Source organism: Dermacentor silvarum, chromosome 11, assembly GCF_013339745.2.
Source record: "Dermacentor silvarum isolate Dsil-2018 chromosome 11, BIME_Dsil_1.4, whole genome shotgun sequence".
In the NCBI taxonomy this organism is placed as follows: Eukaryota; Metazoa; Arthropoda; class Arachnida; order Ixodida; family Ixodidae; genus Dermacentor; species Dermacentor silvarum.
Genome location: NC_051164.1, coordinates 65,291,722 through 65,312,517, shown reverse-complemented (window position 1 = coordinate 65,312,517; position 20,796 = coordinate 65,291,722). Strand labels below are relative to the sequence as shown.

At 48.5% G+C, this 20,796-nt stretch overlaps 3 non-coding genes across 3 annotated transcripts; 2 read left to right on the top strand and 1 right to left on the bottom strand.

Annotated features, from left to right (window-relative positions):
- Positions 1 to 3,220: 3,220 nt before the first annotated feature.
- LOC119434174 (U1 spliceosomal RNA) lies at positions 3,221 to 3,383 on the bottom strand. Its single transcript, XR_005188569.1, has one exon. It is a non-coding gene; the product is annotated as a U1 spliceosomal RNA (small nuclear RNA).
- Positions 3,384 to 6,524: 3,141 nt separating this feature from the next.
- On the top strand, positions 6,525 to 6,686 carry LOC119434218 (U1 spliceosomal RNA). Its single transcript, XR_005188591.1, has one exon. It is a non-coding gene; the product is annotated as a U1 spliceosomal RNA (small nuclear RNA).
- An 11,514-nt stretch (positions 6,687 to 18,200) lies between these two features.
- On the top strand, positions 18,201 to 18,361 carry LOC119434206 (U1 spliceosomal RNA). The gene has a single exon (XR_005188585.1). It is a non-coding gene; the product is annotated as a U1 spliceosomal RNA (small nuclear RNA).
- The last annotated feature ends 2,435 nt before the right edge of the window (positions 18,362 to 20,796 follow it).

Below are 20,796 nucleotides of genomic sequence, written 5' to 3'. Positions count from 1 at the left end.
ATAATTTGCAGTGTGAATGAAAGGGAACGTCTCTCATCAGGAAGAATTTAAAAAAGGGAGGGACTGTTTTCTTCTCAACTTAAAGTAATCTGTGTAATTAATTCAGCTCCTAAGAGCCCTGCTGCCTTCGATAGACAGCACCTGCAGGTGCATTTAGAATATACAACCACATTGTACGCATAGGAGAACTTATTTTCATTAAGTTTTGTTCAATGAATTGACTGTTTGGGTTCTCTTCGGCTCCTCCATTCATAACGAAGTTCTTCGTTTTATACCATAACGTTTAGAGCTTCAGTATATGACATGCTCTTCCACAGCGAATTTTTTTAGTTATTCTTGTTTTATTGTGGTAGAACCTTAGTCAGATATAGAGGGCAGTTCTTTATCCACTCGGAAGTCGTCTTTTGACTCGCACTACTCTCTAGTTACACCCGTAGCATCTTTTTTAGCCTGATGTGACAAACGTATCACTGCGACCAATGACATGAGAAGTAAGCTACAGTTTTTAGGAATATTGACACACACTTGTGTATCTTTCCTGTGAACGCGTTTCACCGGCTAACAAATGTCAAGTTACCGCTCAGCACATGATGCGCTCGAATGTATCAGAACGTTCTCGGGCGGCGTCGCCACCGCTGGGAGGCGGCCCCGAAAAGTTCGGAACTGGAAGACCAGTTCTGAGCCGTCCGACAAGCCGAAGATGCCGCCCGAGTCCAAGGACTTCGAGCCGACACCTGAGGCCACTAAACGCAAAGTGCCGGGTCTTTAAATAAATTTTATTTCTTCTTCAGATTTCATGCGTGATGCGAATAGTGTTGTACATTCAGCAAGGTGAACGAAGACGTGCGATTTCACTGAAATCCTCGATTAGTCATTTATAAGTAGCCATCGCGCTTGAGCCGCAAGTCTGTTAATCGGCGATCGCGGCATCTGCTCGGCCCAATCAGTAATTCTGCCCGAGTGTAACTTGTTTTGAGGGCACAGTTTCGCCGAATAAACATATGGTTTCGTGATTCACGGTTCTTGCTACTGTGTTTGTCAATATCGACGTCAATATTGTCAATATCGACGATTAACCTTAGTGGAACTTTAGTCAATAATAAAAGAAACACCTGTCATCCAGGTAGAAGCTATCAGCGTAGACTCACTGTTTTACATGCAGATGTACCATTGGCGTCAAATGAAACGCGAACAGCGGGGCACGTGTCCGGAACATAACTGAAGGCAATGTGCGCCCATTGACGTCATCAGTGCGTCATCACCATTGACAGGCACGCGCATCTGGTTTGACTGCACTGTACGATGTTGCTCACCATATACTGCGACATTTTCACATCTGTTTTCTCAGATTTTTGTTTTCTGGCTTTGAAGTAACAGAATATACATAGAAGAGATAATATCGCAGTAAAGGGCGAGCATCACCGAATGGTGCGGTCAAACCGGATGTGTCCACCTGTCGTATGCGACAACTGGCCGATAGTGCCCACTATATCTGTAGATACGCTTAGAACATGCGTTTCACTGGACGCCGATATCGCAATTTTTAAGTCCACTGTGACAAGAGAGTAATGGGGGGAAGAGGGGGGGGGGGGGGGGGAGAAATGAAAGGTAGTGAGATGGTTCACTAGGCTTTGTTCAGTATGTTATACTACACTTCTGGACTCATGCTCTTTTGATCACATGCTCTGGGTGTGCCCAGCCCTTAACGCCTCTCCAGCCATCACGAAAGAGCAATGGGAGGAATCCCTCAAGAGCAGCAATCTTCAAATTCAACTCCAGGCTGTCCAGAGGGCCCACGACATCGCGACGGGACTTGGTTTCCCGGTCCCATCGTGGGTGGAGCCACCGACTTAATCTGGGGGAGCCTTCGGCTCGCCTAGATCTCAGTTCCTCAGGACTCAAATAAAGTTCTTGTCATGTCATGCAGAAGCAATTTTCATAGACAACTGAAATTTGTACATAACAGGCGAACATAGATTCCAGAAGATCCAAACCAAAGTGAAAATTATTAACTATCACGGCTGGGTCTTTCTTTTTTCTTTTTACTTTAACCTTGGCTGCTCATGTCGACAAAGAAAGGAGGGAAGAAAATGTATAGTCCAAAAACACGCACTCAAGCCCTTCATTACAACTGCTTCACCGGCAGCAGATGGGCTGCCGTCATGACGAATGAGTCGAGCGACACTGCTACTATGTCAGTCCACTCAGGCTTGCATGGAACTGGTTTATTGATGCAAAACGAATACCTGCTCAGAAAATAGAGTGAAATACTTGTACTTACCTGTTTTCATTAGGAAACCGGAAAAAACTTCGCAGAACAGGAAATCCCGGTGTTAGAACACCACACAGCCGCACAAGACATGTGATGCCCCGATTTAGCCATCTTCGTCTAATGCCTGGTTTGCCTCGTTTCCTGCGTCTTCCGTTCCTTGCACGCCTGCTCTAGCTTATCTGTCTTATCTTTCCCATCTTCATTCTTGACGCGACAACCGAAGCAGGTGACCGGGCGCAATCCGACTTGTGATTTCGCTGAGCGAGTGGCAAGGGTGAGCGGAGGCAAGCCCTCGACGGACGCTCAAAGAAAACAATCCCTTCCCGCGCTTCGCCCTATTTGAATTTGACAAAAATAGAAACAAAAAAATGTCGGTAGCTTACACTGGTGGTGCAAGGCTGGAGTAAATGCGGATCTAGTGATCGACGAGTCCTAATGAGTCGGAAAATGTTGGCACATGCGATACTACCATCATTCAACGAACTAACCGCGTCCAATGTTGCTAGGAACGAAAAGCGTTCGAATGGACGCGCTCTGAAGCACAAACGTGGGAAAAAACGCGTGCACAGCGTATTTGGATTGCCTTGGCTAAAAAGCAGCGGTGCAACAGTTTCGAGACAATTTCTGATATATCGCTGATTCCAGACAAGCGTCATGGTTTCCGTGCCGCAAGTATTTTGTTGTTGTTGTTTTTTTTTTTTTTTAGAAAAATTAACGGTAAGCACGGAGCACATTAGACAAGGGGGCGTATTCACTAACTACTTGCTTTCGGAGGAGGAGGAATAAATGTTTAGTTTCGAAGAAACATTTTTTTCAGACAGGAGTAAGACTTTTTAAGGAAAGCGCGAATATGGAAAGTGTGCGTAAAGCGATACACTTCGCACATTGCAAAAAAAACGTCATTTCTTTAATTATTGCCACACGACATCTTTCTTTCGATTTCCGTAATTGGGGCTGGCGCGAACGCCGAGCCCCACTACCAAAAATTGCATGCTTCAGCTACCCCGACTTGGGGAAGTGGCGTGCTTCAGCCAACCGCAGTGCAATGGTAAGGCCTCAGCGCGGAGCCGCGGCCTCAATGATCACCGCTGACCCAGCACCAGGTAAGTATGCAGTGACAATGCTCGGGAAACGAGGCCATGCCTGGAACACTAGCATGTGGTACAGGTAGGCGAGTCAATTGCAAGTTAATCTAGGAAGGCGGCAAAATTGCGAGAGCTCTTTTAGGCGACTTTTCTGACAGAAGAGCATCGTGCCCACAAACCTGTAAATTAAATTCGAGAATTCTTTTGTAGCCTCAGCTGCAGGTGAGAACTTATGCGTGACAATGTGGCGGAGAGTAAGCGTACTGTTTTTTACATGCCACGCTACCAGACTATGGCAATGCGCAGCTGAGCTCGAGGTCACGTGTTTGATCCCGGCCGTGGCGGCTGCGTTTTGATGGGGCGAAATGAAAAAAACGCTCGCGAACTTAGAATAGGAACGCCAGTCGGTCAAAGTTTATCCGGATTCTCACTACGGCGTGCCTCATATTCAGATCGTGATTTTGGCGCGTAAAGCCCCAGCATTTAATTAGTTTAATTAAAGGCGCGTAGTGTTTTACCTAACCACTTATCGCCGAGACGAACGCAAGTTGAGAGTTCTATCCTGTGCCGCCGGCTCATCTAGTTAGAGGAAAAACGTTTACTGTTCTTTTGTATTGAAAATGACTAGGATGGTAAAAAGAAAAATCACGCATAAACTCCTCTGGGAGTTGCCTAAGTATGCGTAAGCATTGTGCCACTTGCTTTTCTCCACGCCACCAGGCGTCATTAGCAATTTTATGAAAATTCATCCGACCAGCATGAACCCTTAGCAACCCTCTTCGGTCGTGATCAACCTTATCGAACATAATCCGACCCTTATCCACTCTTATCGGTCCTTATCAACCTGCATGTTCAGCGAAGCTGTTCCAAAACCACCGCTACATTTGCAATGATTTCTTAATGGTTCGGGTGCTTGATTTGAGCTTGTGCTTTGCTGAAACGTATGCTTTTCTGTTTGTTGTATGGGTAAGAGAGGAAGCATAATTCCGCCCAGTGGCACGCGCCAGTTCTCCTGGCACGTCTTCTGGCACGTGCCAGAAGACGTAAAATAATGGCACCTCAATGAAGTTATTTCACTCACCTAATGGCGCCTCCGCCAAGCTCACTCACCAATTTTTCGACCAACGGCTCACCATTTCTTCGCTTTAAAATGGTGAGCCATTCCCCTCTGTGAAGGTGGATGACCCGCGAAGCCGTTTAGCACGCGACGAAGACATCACGCAGAATTTTGAACAAATGCACACAAACACGTTTATTGCCTTGACCGGTGGTCATCGTGACGAAAAGTCTTGATCGGTGGACAATTGGTGCCGGCGGCTCGCCGGCGACGATTGCACTCACGCATCTGTTCTCGCAGTCGCTCTTGATAGGCGCGTTGCTCCTCGGGAGTCCGGACTATATACCCCCCAAAATGGAGAACGGCAACTTGTCTTCCTGTATTTTTTTATGTACTGCCACCACGGGAGACCGGAAGGAAAGAAAACTAGATACGCAAGCGCTTGGAACGCCGACAAAGAGAAGGGCTGTGCGAACGTAGACGTGGCCGACGCGGGTCGCACGGCGGCAAATATTTTAGAAGCTTTTATTATCTACCTGGCAGTCTACTGATCCTAAAATTGTGCCTATTGACAAGTAATCTACTCAAAATGCATAAAAATGATGGGGTTTTAGGTGCCAGAACCAGTTCTGATTATGAGGCACGCCGTATTGTGGGGGACTCCGGAATAACTTTGACCGGAATAATTTCGAAATGCGGCCTGCGTGGCCGGGATTTGATCCCGCGAGCTGGGGCTTAGCAGCCTAACACCATAGTCACTAAGCAACCACGGCGGGTACTCAAAATGCGTATCCGATGGAGGGAGGCCGAGGAGCCAGCTGTGGAAGAAGACGACGACGAACGCGTGACCAGTGGCAGGAGTGCGTTCGCGCGGGACCTGAGTTTTTGCTTACGCAGACGAAAAATTCACGGAACCCTAGCCACAAACAGCTTCGCTGTAAAAATAAAAATCCGCTTCTACTTAGATTTAGATACACGTCAAAGAAGCCCACGTGGTCAAAATTAGTCCTGCCCATGTCACAATTTTACCTTGATTTTCGCACGTAAAACCAGTGAACGGCAGGAAACAAGAGCCGTGAGTGAGCTTGGCGGAGGCGCCATTAGGCGCCATTATTCTACGTCTTCTACGCGCCAAGAAAACTGGCATGTTCCACGGGGCGGAATTCTGCTTCCTCTCTTACCCATACAACAAACAGAAAAGGATACGTTTCAATAAAGCACAAGCTCAAAACAAGCATCCGAACCATCAATAAAGCATTGAAAATGTAGCGGTGATATTGGAACAGCTTCGCTGGACAGGTTGATAGGGACCGATAAGAGTTGATAAGGGTCGAATCATGTTCAATAAGGTTCATAACAATCGATGAGGGTTGCCAAAGGTTCATACTGGTCGGATCAATTTTCATAACATTGATGACACCGGGCTGCGTGGAGAAAAGCAAGTGGCACAATGCTTACGCATAAAATCACGCATGAGTTTCTGCGTGATTTTTTTTTCTTTTTACCATCCTAGTCATTTTTAATACAAAAGAACAGTAAACGCTTTTCCTCTAACTAGATGAGCCGGCGGCACAGGATAAAACTCTCAACTTGCGTTCGTCGCTGTGGTAAGTGCTTAGGTAAAACACTACGCGGCGTTAATTAAACTAATTAAACGCCGGGGCTTTACGTGCCACAATCACGATCTGAATATGAGGCACGCCGTAGTGAGAATCAGGATAAATTTTGACCAACTGGCGTTCCTATTCTAAGTTCGCGAGCGTTTTTCCATTTCGCCCCATCAAAACGCAGCCGCCACGGCCGTGATCAAACACGTGACCTCGAGCTCAGCCGTGCATTGCCATAGTCTGGTAGCGTGGCAGGTAAATAACAGCACGCTTACTTTCTGCCACATTGTCGCGCATAATATCTCACCTGCAGCTCAGACTGCGAAACAATTCTCCAATTTAATTTACAGGTTTGTGGGCACGATGCTCTTCTGTCAGAGAAGTCACCTAAAAAAGCTTTCGCAATTTTGCCGCATTGCCAGATTAGTTTGCAATTGACTTGCCTACCTGTACCACATGCCGTTCTTCCAGGCGTGGCCTCGTTTCCCGAACACTGTCGCTGCATACTTACCTGGTGCTGGGTCGGCGGTGATCACTGAGGCCGCGGCCCCGGGCTGAGGCCTTTCCATTGCACTGCGGATGGCTGAAGCACGCCACTTCCCCAAGTCGGGGTAGCTGGAGCATGCAATTTTTGGTAGTGGGGCTTGGCGTCCGCGCCAGCCTCCATTACTTAATTCTAAAGACAGATATGGTGTGTGTGTTCCCGGACATAAAGCGGGCGACAACTTCCTGGGGCAGCAAGCACAGCCAAAGGCTACTGAGCCGAAGCACACTTTTGTTCTTGCGCTCCTGCATGTAGTCCGCGAATGTGAATATCTGTAGACAACGCAGCATAAGACAAGGCGTATACCATCTATTCTTTCTTTTCTTATTATTGGCTTTGCCGTGTTCACATCTGGTTCTCCTCGTCATTTAAACAAAGATGACGTCGCTCGGCGTGCTCCTCTGAATATAGCTATGAAGAGCATATCACGACAGCTGTGTTGTTGAGCAGTGTTTAGATGGCTGCACACGATAACAAGGAAAGGTGCTGTGCCGTGTGCAACTCATACCACTACCCCAAAAGCGTCGCTGGTCGCGATGGCCAGCCAACTCGGCGCCGGCAACCTTGCCGTCTTCAGCGAGTCCGCCAGCTGTGCAAACCCAACTGCGATTACAAAGATTACAAACTGTGCGTGAAAGAAACGGCCCCTTTCATAAATTCCATGGCATACAGGGTCGGTATTCTCGGCTGTTCCGGTTCTCGTGAATGTGATCAGTGATTATTTTTGCGAGATATTGCATGTAGCACTGTGTCACACACCCTGTGAACGAGGCGCCAGTGCCGGGCAAAATTTCAAAGCCGACTTATCAGCTTCCGAAAACAACCCCACGAAAGCAAGGACAATTAAAAGGGGCCCTCTGGGGCGCCTGTGAACACCGGTCGTGGTCCAAAGACCCAGTCAGAGCACAGAGTTGTCAAAACACAACAAAGTATATTCTTCAAACAAGGCGGTTACATACACACATGCACACTTCGGCTAGACGCATCACAGTACAATTCAGATGTGTATTAACAAACACTGGAAAATAATTAACGACAAGTATTAAGAGTCCAACACGTAAAGTACAGAATTAATAGGAACACAAAGTGTCCGATCGTATCCACTCTTGCTGGTCTTGAGACGGACGATCTCGGCGTAGCTCGAGGCAAATCTCGAAGAAGGAACTTCTTCCGGAAAAGCAGACGGCTCGATGAACTCGTCGGTTAGTTTGCCGGGGAATCTCCTTCTTCCACAGACGCTCGGTCTTCACGTCACATCTCTTCGCCGTCGTGGTCTGATCCCCCTTCCGATTCCCGCACGGCGCTGTTATTGCCTTCGCCGGTGGTTCTAGAACCTTCGGTAGGAGTTGTGATCCCGTAGCATGAAAAAAGCCTGGGAATCTTCTAGTCATTTCTCGCGTCTTCGACCGCGGCCGTCGGACCGTCGTCGAAGAGGGTGGTGATTCATCCGTAGGCGCACGCTTACGCTGTAGTACTCCCTCTCTCTCTCTCGACTCGCCGAGTGAGAGGGTGTTTCAGCGCTCTCTCTCTCTCCCTCTCTCTCGTTACCGTTGCCTTAGCGTATCTTGTCGTAGCTTCTAGACTCCGTTGATCGCGTCGGATGTCTGTGGCGAATGCGCTCTCTCCCTCTGTCCAAGCTGCCGCGGGGCCGTCTTGTTTCCTTGCTGGCTTGAGTGATGCGCGGCGCGCGCTTCGATTATGCGCTCTTTTGTGGCATACTGGAAGCGTCCGAATGTACCATCGAGATTGCTTCTGGTGCTTTGGGATGACAGCGTTCATCGAGAGTGCTATCACCTTCGGGAAAGTTTGCTTGTAGCACCAGAGGCCTCCCATCCCCTCTCTACTAACTGACCGGCTCCCCACACTTCTCGTACATACACTTACTTCTACTTTAACACTCCTAATGCTAGCGCAATTAAAAGGTTCGAAATCGATTCAACCGGTAGTTGAAGCACCGAGATGAGGATAAGATTGGAATGTATGAAGCATATAATTTATTGTGACACCATCTAGATCTATTGACACCTTCTGGATGGTTCAATCGCCTTATAACTTGTTTGTGTGCATGCACAGAGACGTCTGGTACCCGTTGAACCTTTTAATGCGATTAGGATTCTTCGTCTGTCCAGGCACTTTGAGTCTATCCACCTAGCCTCTTACGCTGACCCCGTGACCCAAATTGTCGACTAGCAAGGCAATTGAGTGTGTGCTCGTGGTCGTGATGCCTCGTGATAAATCATCGTCGTCATTCCAGCTTCGTCATCCGACTCTCGTGATGCCACAGTCGTACTATTATCGTTGTAACGTCATCATGAATTCAAAAACGTCATCTTATTGTCGTTATGTAACAACCATCAAACCGCCTTCGTTGTTCATTTGACGTCCTTCTTCATTTGCCTTTCTATCGCAATCATGCTGTCGTCCTTCAGTCGTCATTCAGCTGCATTTTAATGCCAACGACGTCACTGCGTCGTTGTCATACAGTCATTGTCGTTCATTCGTTGTCGTAACTTCTTCATGATGACGTCATGATCGTTACATTATCGTTATTCCACACTTCCTCTTCCGATTTTTGTTATACGTTTGTCGTCATGTCATCATTGTCGAAAACTCGTCGTCATCCCATTGTTCTCGTGCCGTTGTCGTCTCGCTGGTCGTTTTTATGTTCTCATTATTTATGAGTCGTCACCCTATTGCATATCGTCACGATATCGTCGTCATACAGCTCTCGTCGCTCCATCGTCGATACTGCATTTTCGTCATGCTGTCAGTGTCATGGATGACACTGGCGCACAAGTCTCACGGCAAATTGGGCAGGTCCCGGAGGCAGTGTATGCCGCATATAGCTTCAGCAATGAAAAATCTCAGAATGACCACTCCAGATTCTAAATTAAGGTGTCTTCAGCAAGACGATGTCACTACATTGTTTTGCAAGTTAATCGCAATGACGTCGGCAATCAACGTGAGATGGGTTCTGGCGGAATTTCTTCTTCCTGTCTTCAATGTCCGCTTCGGTCTGCAATTTGTTCGGGTGCGGCATGCCGATGTGAAGGCCAGTGGCGACGAGCGAGCGCCGATCTCATTTCATGCCACTCCTTTCTCCCCCACTCCTCCACGTGATGAAGGCGGAGTCACTGCACAATCTCGTCACTGTATTGGTGAGGTGCCCTGCGTTTCCGACGTCCCTGGAATACAGCCCCCCTCAGTTTCCGCCGGACTGCAGCAGTTCTATCGTTCGCACTCCCTTCCTGTCCATCATTGTTGTACCCACAAGTGCTTGGGATGCGCGTACTTTCATCCCCTTCTCAGCTTCCACTGCTCTCCCGCCATGTGGACTTCCGCGCTCGCGCTTAGCTGAGATTCTCCATCATCGAGTTGACTGGCTGAATGCCCCTCCAATTTCCTCTCCAGTGCTTCCCGGTGGGCGCACCTCTAAAAAAGCACACAGCCTTCGTCCAGGGCGTTTCCCTAGCTCCTCTGCCATGTTCTTGCACATCATGTCGTCCAGCGCATCTCCCTGCAACCAGTTCATGGCTACACACTCAACCCATGGGCCCAATTTATTACACAGAGATCGCAGGCTTCCATTCCACTGTCTGCAGATGCAGAGAAGCTGGTCCATGCCCGTCCGGGGAGTTGGCACCGCATACACCACAAACCAATGGTTCGGAGCGATCTCTTTCCACATCTGCAGCTGAGTGCGCTGTTCCGCTAATGTGCTCTCTGGCATTGCATTCTTGTCCATCACGTCCTTTTGACCTGCATGCAACACCACCATGCCTCTGATGTTCCCACACGTCCGGTGCTTGTTCTACTGCCACAACCACATCCTTCATGGTGGCTTCCATCTCCACTCTGAATGCACGTTCCTGTTACAACTGCCCATCTTCAGCAACTTTCGCTTCTTTCGGACAGTGTTGCCGTCTCCGAACACAAATACTCGCCTCCTGTTTTCGTGTGCCGAGTCTCCCTGTGGCTGCTGTTCACTATGATCTAGGGTCTGGCCATCTCTCTCCGCTTTCTTTCGTTTGCTCCCCAAAGAGAGAGAGAATAAACTTTATGCAAAAGAGCACAAGAGCGTAGGTAGCTCCTACGCTCTGTAGAGAGTTGTCCCCTCATTCCAGGAGTCCAGCGGCCTTAGCTGCCCTTCTCGCTCGGTTGAGCAGGTTGAGCTCGTCCGTCGATTCATAGCTGGCAGTGCTGCCTCCCATTGCCGTCTGGTGGGGTGTGTTATGAGTGTGAGATGCGGTGTGTTTGCGCAAGCCCATACCATGTGGTAAAGCGTTGCGCATTGATCGCAGTGTGGGTATTTATAGGAACACAGTGCAGGGTGTATGGCGTGGTAGAGACTGAAATGTTGATATGCGTTTGTTTTGAGTTTTCGCCATATTACGGCTTCTTCTCGCGTCAGAGCATTTTGAGGCGGCGGTAGTGTTCTTCGTGCAAGGCGATAGGGTTGTAGGATGTGCGTGTAGGTTAATGGTATGGGCTCGGGATGAAACTGCTCGGCGTGGTCCTCTCGCGGCTCCCGGTGTGCATGCGCTCGGGCGTATACGCGTGTACCTGCTTATTGCCGCGTAAGGACTCATGCCCCGGAGTCCACACGATTTGTATGTAATTTAAAAATTTCTGCATGTCGTCTGAGAGCCCGTCAGAACTATGTCGCCATCTCAGTGCGGTCTCGTCATGATGGCTGACGCTATCGCTTGTTCCTCTGCCTCCGCAGCGCTCGCTCTGGAATCCGACGACGCATTTATTTTGGTCTCGTGATTGTCGACTACGCTTGTGACGAATGCGGTGCTTCTTGCGGTGCTGGCCGCGCGTCTGGGGTGGTTTTCATACTTTCTCGCGATCGCCTGCGCTCGGGCTTGTCGCCGTCCGATGTCGAAGTTTGGGTGCATGTTCCTGGGAATCGGCGAGACGTGCATAGTTTCTTGTATTCGTGTTGGGATTTTTGTCAGTGCGCTGGTCTTTCCTACGGAATATCCAAAACGTTCCATGACGCAGCGTTCCGCTATTGTGCGTAGTAGCCTTTCCTTCTGGCTTACCAGGAGGGCCTCTATGATTTCCCGTGCGTTGTTGTCCTCCCCACTGTGGCGTTCTTAGGCTTGCTCCTCACTGTGGTGCCTTGCTGTGCGTCGATATCCGTGTCCAACTGTCTCTCGTCCCGTTGTACCAGCCGTGCCGTGTCATTGGGTGCCTTTCCGTTGCCTGCCGCCGTCTGTGTGTTCTCCACAGTGCGACTCTGCCCACCGCACGCACCTTCCGTCGTTGCCCTGCACCTGTCCTCTCTCACAGCCCGTCGTGGATAGTGCCACCACAGCTTCCCCTGGCGGCCTTGCGCCTCCGTGTCTGTGTGGTGACTCTGCGTCACCACTTCTAACTTCTCCTCCAGCTGCTGTATGAAGTCCAGCTGGTGACAGGACCCGCACCCGGTGCACATGACCCAATATCCCTATATAGAGTCCCCTTGCGCTGGAACACCCTGAGCAGTTTTGTCTCTCTTCGTTCTTCCCATGACGCCACACCGCACCACGACGTAACGCCAACACCTGTTCCCCCATCACAAACATCACACCGTTTGCGCCCATGATGATCGTAGCACCATCTATTTGCAGCCGGCGTAACCATAAAAGCCAGCAAAGGTCGGCGTGTAGGCCTAGCCGCGACGGAGGCCGCCACACGCCGCACTCATCACCGCACCTCCAGCCGTCCGCCGAAACCAACGTTACTAGACTAGCTTGTCTAGTAACGTTGGCCGAAACCTCCACCGGTGTCTCCGGAGGAAACCGCCACCTATTCGACCCCGTGGGCGCTAGCCGAGGCACGTTCACGTCAACGAACTCACGCGCATACGAATCCCCGAACGAAGATCACACACGAAACAAACAGTCGTGTTGTAGAACGATGATCCGTTGCGATGCCAATGTTCACAGATTACGCAGACATACCACAGCCGCCTGTGCACGCATGCAACACGATTACCGGCAACTTATTTAAACGTCAGCCGTGCTGCCTTCGTAACTATATATACGCACTGCGTGATTCTTGCATGTGCCAATTAATTCCTCCAATGAAAATTTGATTGACTGAGCGACTGATTGATCTCACGTCTGAATGCAATACGCATCCTACGACAGAGAAATCAATTTTCTTTACAAACAGCTCTATGGTACGAGATACGCCATAGTGAAGGACTCCACATTAATTTCCAGATTCCCTAAGGTGCACCCAATCTGGATAACCAAACGTTTAAGCACTGCGACCGCTATGGAATAAGTTATCCGCCAACTGGAGGACTCACGACCTGTGACTGATCATCAGAGCAGAGCAGCCACTGAATCACTGAGGCGGGCTCCTCTGTAACTTTAGTGTGAATACATTGGCGAACGTTTCGGGCATGACCTGGTTGCGAGCTGCTTACTAGTTATCCTTCTCGGTCTGTTTTCTAGCGTAACCAACGAGTTCAAGAACCTGTAAGACATTGTGTCAATGATGCTTAGATGCGTATCGACCTTGAAACTATCCCGAGAACTGTTTAAGAAGGCGTTAAAGCTTCACTTACAACTTCGTCGGACGTACCATCCTACCACCGTGGTCGGAGGTTTCGGTATCCTTGCTGATGTGACCACAAATAGCAATCTTCATGTTCTTCCTTGGAATTCTTCGTGTAAGTCAAACCAACTCAGGCACCGGCTGCTTCCACGTGCTTACCGCACCACAGCGTCACGCATCTATATCGCTGGTCTTGCACCGGCGCCGCTACTCTCGTTCCCAGTTTACACGTTCGCGTAGATAAGGGAGCAACGCGGCAAACAGCAAACTGGTTGGTCATCGGACTAACATCGGACAGCATCCGGACACCCCTTTTTCCTTTTTTTCTTTTTTTTTATGAAGAGTGTCTGGTGCTTAACTTTGAAGCTTCTGCTCGTGACGTCAGTGGTGTCGCTTTTAATCTAAACTGGCAGTCTCCTTCACGACTGGCCATACACGAGACCAAGGAACCGGCGGTGGATGACGTCGGCTCAGACATAAAGCGATGCCATATCACCCCACCTGACCTACGTCAAGAAAGCTGCGAGTGGATCTACTGTTCGTGGCCACCGTAGTCCTGCTCCTTACCCCTGCGAAATGGAACACCTGCTGCCGCAATAGCGCGCCAGGTGTTGCCTGAGGGGAGAGGGATTCGCCGCGACGTTAAAAAAATTGGTGTGGCTTAGCTTTGGCTAACCCTGGTTGATAGCGAAAGCTTCACTGCCCTGGCTAGGCCCATTGTCGAGCTGTGGCTGAGGTGTGGTTTCGCAATGATATACAGACATGTTTGCAACGAATACAGTGTTTATTCATCATTTTTATACCTATGAAGACACTGCGGTGATCAGTAAAGTAGTGAGTCTTGGTTGCAACTTGCAGCCGGGCCCAACTCGAGCAACGGCGGCAATGTCTCCTTTCAGGACTCCGTAAAGGCCTAAATATAGTCCAACGTAGCGTGAACGCGCGCACACGTTATGTCACGTTGGCGAGAAAAAAAATTATGGGGTTTTACGTGCCAAAACCACGATCTGATTATGAGGCACGCCGCAGTGGGGGACTCCGGAAATTTGGACCACCGAGGCTAATTTAACGTGTACCTTAATCTAAGCACACGGGTGTTTTCGCATTTCGCCCCCATCGAAATGCGGCCTCCGTGGCCGGCATTCGATCCCGCGACCTCGTGCTCAGCAGCCCAACACCATAGCCACTGAGCAACCACGGCGGGTCATTGGCGAGAACAACAGCGGCTATAGTTTGACCGATGGTTCGACGTACTGGCGCCGCCAACGTAACCGGACGCGCGGCCAATGCGCTCCGACGCGCCGGCGTCGTGTGTTCCGTGTTATCCGTGTGTTCCTTGTCCGCGTAAGCTCTCCCCTGCGTTCTAATGGCACCTCGGTAAGGTCAAATTAAAACGCGCCAAGCGTCTCAACGCGCTCGCTTTCCCGCGAGTAGTTCATAACTCGAAGAACCGCTCAGCGGCGTGCAACATTTATGCTTTCGCATTCGCAACTCATGAGGAGTGCTTAAGTGTCCTCGGATTTCTTAAGAGCGAGATTGGACATCATACTGTCTTTATCAACGTGGACATGAAAATAATAAATTTTAAAATTTCGGTCAATGTCGAAGTGGCCTAGCAGTCTTATTGCAAGAAGTTGTAAAGTCAAAGAGAAAGAAAGGCGCGCAACATTTTTAGTACGCTAGTCATTTTTAATGTACTAGAGCAGGAAACGTTTTTCCTTTAAGTAGATGACCTGACAGTAGAATTCTCACCTTGCGTTCGTGAGTGCGACTAGTCGTCAAATAAAACACGACGCGCCGTTAATTATAAAAATTAACTTCTGGGCATTACGTGTCAAAATCACGATCTCATCATGATGTGCGTCGTAGTGGGAATCAAGATAAATTTTGCCCAACTAGGGTTCCTAATCTAAGAGCACGAACGCTTTTGCATTTCGCTCCATCAAAACGCCGCCGCCAAGGCCGGGAGCTGCGCATTGCCACAGTCAACAATGTTCCGTCAGAGCCTGCCATGCTACCACGGCAGGTGACATGGCAGGTAAAAAACAGCCCGCTTACTTTCTGCCACATTGTCGCGCATAAGTTCTCACCCTGCAGCTGAGACTACAAAACAATTATCTAACTTCATTTAGAAGGGGGGTATGCATGGGCGTTCCAGTTAACTTTTTTGAGGAAAACGCAGTTTTATGCATTGAAACACAAAAGTAACTGGAACGCCAATGCATTTCATCGGACACGTTGAAAATTAATATCTCGAAACTGGTTCAGTCCCCAGAATTCGTGTCATGTGGATACGCCTTGCGAACTCAGCGGCTATAATTCATAGATTGAAAGATGTGGTGTAAAATAATAAATTAAAAGTTCATTAGTGTAATTATGTTAATTATTCAATTAGGCGTCTTGCTTTCTTGTGGAAGTAATGGCCGCCTCATCGAGTAGTTTATATCAAGGATTATAGTTGTGCTACCTGCCGCAGGCAATTTTTAAAAAATTCGTGCAGCTAAATTGAAACACCCTGTATAGCGGGCGACAAGTTTGTGTGGCAGCACAGCCAAATTATGGTGGCTAGAAGGGGCACTGTGACGGGCGGGAGCGAAGAGGTGCACAAAGTTGCAATGCAACATGGCGGCCGCCTCAGGTGGCGCTGTGCGCGTTGGGAGCGCGTTTAGCGGCATGGTTATAGTGCGGCCGTCAGCTGTAATTTCACGTTTTCTGCGGCGCATGCAGATGTTGCGTGCTACAGTTCGCATACATGGTGCACCTCATTAATTTTATTTATTTTCCAAGTTATCGGGGCGCGATATGAAGCACTGAATTCAGCGCAGCGAAAATCTAGAGCGGCTAGTATTGTCATGTCAGTAATACTTTTCCAATTTTAATTCGTGCTGCGCGTCGCATTCTTTTTACTTGGTCATACGACGCGTTTTATTTTCAAAAACAACACGCTGCTGTTTCCGCTGAAACTTATTCCAGTTGCGTGGCCGGAACACGGAAAGCTTCCGACGAGCGGTCTACTTTCATACATTAAGAATTTAATAGTGTGCTTCACAAGGGTGCAGCAAGATAACGATGTGCCTTTACTCTGGCGGTACTGCGTGCTACCGCGAAGCATAAATAGCCAGTAACAGCTTGTCGCCATTAATAATAATAATAATAATAACAATAATAATAATAATAATAATAATAATAATAATAATAATAATAATAATAATAATAATAATAATAATAATAAAGCTGGACGCATCCAGCTGGTTTTCTCAAACATTTTGTCACCATTATCATACCTCGCGGTTCACCACCATGCCAGAAAACGACATTCGAGATGTGGTTAGCAGTTAATTACTCTATAGAAATTAAGTTCCAGCACGGCTTTTAGTGTCAATATATGTTTACATTGCAAGGCTAGTCGTAAATAACATAGTACGAAAAAATGCGTTGTGACTTTTTATTCGGCGCAAGTCATGGACAGCACATGGACTAGGGGGTTTGGTCATTTGTAATTACATCTGTAATTGGACTTTTTCCAACGTGTAAATTGCACTCGTCTCGACCTACTGGTACCTTCTCAGCTTAAGGTGCTTCTGTTTTTCCCTCTGTGCAGCTCTATCTTCATTGGGTGATTTGGCGTAAAAGAGCAAGCGTGTCCGCACAAAGAACAAGTATTTGTGCTGTTAGTTATTTGCAATGTTTTTCACACCCAAAAGAACTTTTTCTTTTACACTTTCTGGCAACATAGCCAGCCATGTAAAAAACCAGACGGCTATCACTTTTTTCTACTGCACAACTGCTGTGGTCCTTTCTTAAAGCAGATTGAATGGCAGAGCCAGCACCCTCAATGTTTCCGACCTCTAGCATATCCTCGACAATGTCTTGTATGCCAAAGACAGCACTGTTGTTTGTGCCTGCTGACGAAGTGTCGAGCAGAGCATTGATAACCTGTGCCGGGCAGTTTCCAGATTTGGGGGATCGCGCGAGGTTGTAAAAACTTGGACAATTTACAGTTATAAGAAATTGCCCTGGGCTTGGATGGTCATTAGTACCTGAATATTGCCTTATTATGCCGAATAAGTTTTCGAGCTGCTCCTGGTCGACTTAGTCTTGGCGTCAACAGGTATTCGAACCCCACCGAAGATGTGAGATACAGCACATTTCCACCAAAAGTGAGAATGTGCTGCATATATGGTAACCCATTCCGCATTTTTTTAAAGCTTGTTCCCATTCGTCGAAAAGTACAAGGAATGCCTCAAGCTCTGCAGCATCTTCCGATGATGGTGCCAGTCCAAGTTTTGTGTACCTTGACGTCATTATAGCTATAAGCCGGCTCATGCAGGCGTCTCACAAGATGTTCTGTCGCAGACACTGAATTTCAGCACTGCTGTACCTGCGATCTAAACACAAACATGCTTTTGAGCACTTTTTCACTGAAAAGTGCGAAAGCTAAATTTACTTTCATTCTTTTCAAATGAGTTCGGTAAAACGTGTGCTTTTGTTCACACAGAAATCAAGTGCATTATATCAGAGATGTCACGTCAGCACGATTGCACGTGTAGCAGCCGGCGTACAAGGTCAACGCTCTGATGGCCGCCGCGTTGGAGATGCTTTGCGCTCCTGACGACAACAGCACCCCTGATTCACGATCTGATTATGATGTACGTCGTAGTGAGAATCAAGATAAATTTTTACCAACTAGGGTTCCTAATCTAAGAGCACGAACCATTTTGCATTTCACTCCATCTAAACGCAGCCGCAAAGGCCGGCCGGGAGCTGCGCATTGCCACAGCCAACATTGTTCCGTCAGAGCCTGCCATGCTACAGCGGCAGGTGACATGGCAGGTAAAAACCGCGCGCTTACTTTCTCACACATTTTCTCGCATAAGTTCTCAACTGCAGCTCAGACTGGAAAACAATTCGCTAATTTAATTTACAGGTTTGTGGACACGATGTGCTTCTATCAGAAAAGTCGCCTAAAAGAGCTCTCGCAATTTTGCCGCATTCACAGATTAACTTTCAATTGACTCGTCTACTTGTGCAACATGCTATTGTTCCAGGCATGGCCTCATTTACCGACTGCTGTCGCTGCATACTTACCTGGTGCTGGGTCGGCGGTGATCACTGAGGCCGCGGCCCCGTGCTGAGGCCTTTCATTGCACTGCGGCTGGCTGAAGCACGCCACTTCCCCAAGTCGGGGTAGCTGGAGCATGCAATTTTTGGTAGTGGGGCTTGGCGTTCGCGCCAGCCCCCATTACTTAATTCTAAAGACAGATCTGGTGTGCCATTAAGCACGTTTGTGTTCCCGGACATATAGCGGGCGACAAGGTTCTGTCGCAGCACAGCCAACGGCTACGGAGCGGAAGTGCACTTGTGTTAGTGCGCTACTGCATGTAGTCCGCAAATGTGAACATCAGTACACTATGCAGCGTAAAACAAGGCGTATACCACATATATTCTTTCTTTTCTTATTATTGGTATTGCGGTGTTCACATCTGGTCATCCTGGTCATTTAAACGAAGATGACGTCGCTCGGCATCCTCGTAAGCCTCATCTGAATATAGCTGTGAGGAGCAAATCATGACTCCGGCATGTTTCGTTGGCTACATACGATAACGGGGAAATGTGCTGTGCCGTGTGCAACTGATACCATTTCCCCATGAGCGTCGCTGGCCGCGTTGGCCAGCCACCACGACGTCGGCAACCTAGCCGTCTTCTGCGAGTCCGCCAGCTGTGCAAGCCCAACTGCGATTACGAACTGTGCGTAAATGGAACTGCCCATTTCATAAGTTCCATGGAATACAGGGTCGGCATTCTCGGTTGTTCACTGTCGCGAATGTAATCAGTAATTATTTTTACAGGATATTGCGCGTAGTACTGGAAGCGGCCGCGTGTTCGGGCGACAGCGCTCCTGGCGCTGTGCGGTGATAGCGTTCAACATCGCGAATGCAATCACCTTCGTAAAGTATTGCTTGTAGCCCCAGACGTCTCCCATCCCGTCTCTACTAAGTGACCGCCACCCCACACTTCACGTCCATACACTTACTACCACTTTAGCACTCCTATTGCTAGCGCTTTACAAACGCTGGAAGTCGACTCAACCTGTAGTTGATGCACCGAGCAGGGGGTAAGAATGAAGTGTACAAAGCATATATTTACTGCGAGAGCCACGTTTCAGCGAAAAAAGCTTGATAGACGCCATGGTTCAATCGCCTTCTAACTTTTTTTGCCCGCATGCAAAGCGAAATGTGGTACTCTCTGCAAATTTTAATGCGATTAGGATTCTTTGTGTGCTTCAGGCGTCTTGAGTCTGTCTGTCTACTTAGCCCGTGACCTAAGTTGTCTACTATATATACATATATTTATAGCTTAGGCAATTGAGTATGTGGTCGTGATGCCGTCGTGGCCACTCCATCGTCGTCATCCCAGCTTCGTCATCCGACTCTCGTGATGCCCCAGTCGTGCTGTTCTCGTCGAAGCATCGTCATCATTTTAAAACGTCCTCCTAATGTCGGCATGCCACCTCCCTCATACCGCCTCCGTTGTTAATTTGACATCATTCCTCATCTGTCGTTCTATCCTAATCATGCCGTCGTCATTCAGTCGTTATTCGGGCGTCTTTTAATGCCATCGTCGGTCATTCGTTGTCATACTTTCGTCATGATGACGTCGTGGCCTTTTCATTGTCATCAATGCAGCTTCGTCTTCCGACCTTTGTCATACTTTTGTCGACACGCCATCGCCATCACACAGTCGTCGTCATCCCATTGCCGTCATCATGCCGTCAGCTTCACGCTTGTCGTTGTTATGATGTCATTGTTTCAGAGTTGTCATCCCATTGCGTGATGTCATGATCACGTCATAATACCGCTTTCATCGCTCCATCGTCGATACTGCGTTTTCGTCATGTTGTCATGGTCGTGGATGGCACTGGCGAACAAGCGTCATGACAAATGGGGCAGATCCCGGTGACAGTGTATGTCGAATATAGTTTAAAGAACGGAAAGCTCTGAATGGCACGTTCCTTGGTCCCCCTTTGTCGATCTCCAAGCACAGGTCCCCAATGGTGTAAGAGTCCCTGCAGCCCGAAGCTTCCGAAGTCACGCTTCCTGCACCTGGTAAGGTCACGGGCAAGAAAGCAGACATGAAGGCGCTTCTGTTCCGTCGGAGGCTAAACTTCAGTGATTAGTGGAGAGCGCGGAGATCGGATGGAAAGGATATTGACCCTTCTCGCGGAGCAGTTTGTTCTAGAGAAACGAGATGGCGCTTTCGGCGGCGCGCCATACGTCTCCTCAGCGACCGCGCACGAATACGAAACCATTACAGATTCTACCTTGCTTCTGTGCGATCGGCTATTGGCAATGCAACTGAGTTTTCGCTATCGCAATGTGCTCAAATCATGCTGCAAATTGTGGAGCGGTGCATTAAAGGCGTGTGAAGTAGTTGGCTGCAAAAATAATGACTAGCATATTAAGGAATGGAATGAATTTGTGCACCAAGTTCACGGACCGCTTCTACACAATGACGGCATGTGTTGCCGGCCCTTCGTGATGCACGACTTTCCTCGAGGATAAAAAACTTCACTCATCTGCCAGCATTCTATCGCTAACCTCCAAAGAAAGGACTTCAACCCCGGAACGTCGGCAAGAGTGAGTACTTCTCGTTGAGCAATGGCAAAGGGTGTAGCG